Genomic DNA, 386 nt, shown 5'->3' on the forward strand with positions numbered 1-386 from the left:
TCCTCGATGATCTTTAAATTCTCGTACTAATCCCTCGCCGGCAATTCCTTCTCACAGAGGAACTAAACACTTTGACGCGCGACGCGCACGATACTTACAAAGGCAACGATCAAGACGACGGTTAGGATGACAACAATCTTTCGGCCGGATACGCGGCTGGTCGGCGACCGGTCGTGCCCGGTGATACCTTCTTTGTCATAACAAGAGCTTCAAAAAATAAGTACGCGGACAGCTGTCACAGCAAGGGGCTCGCGCGCGATAAGATGCAATATCGGCAACGTGCTCACTCTTATCGTATCGGAGGACGAACACGTCTCGTCAGCTTCCATTTCTCGGCGCGGAATGGCACACGCACTGACACCGCACACCGCTCTACTCTACACCGC

At 53.1% G+C, this 386-nt stretch overlaps 1 protein-coding gene across 1 annotated transcript in view; it reads right to left on the reverse strand.

The window, feature by feature from the left end:
* Nucleotides 1-380, reverse strand: part of LOC115238225 (E3 ubiquitin-protein ligase MYLIP) — a 141629-nt gene extending 141249 nt beyond the window's left edge. Inside the window, exon 1 of the mRNA XM_029811847.1 lies at nucleotides 1-380. The gene's annotated coding sequence lies outside the window, so the exon portion shown is untranslated.
* Nucleotides 381-386: the final 6 nt, after the last annotated feature.

Source organism: Formica exsecta, unplaced genomic scaffold (genome assembly GCF_003651465.1).
Source record: "Formica exsecta isolate Colony F162 unplaced genomic scaffold, ASM365146v1 scaffold33, whole genome shotgun sequence".
Classification (NCBI taxonomy): Eukaryota; Metazoa; Arthropoda; class Insecta; order Hymenoptera; family Formicidae; genus Formica; species Formica exsecta.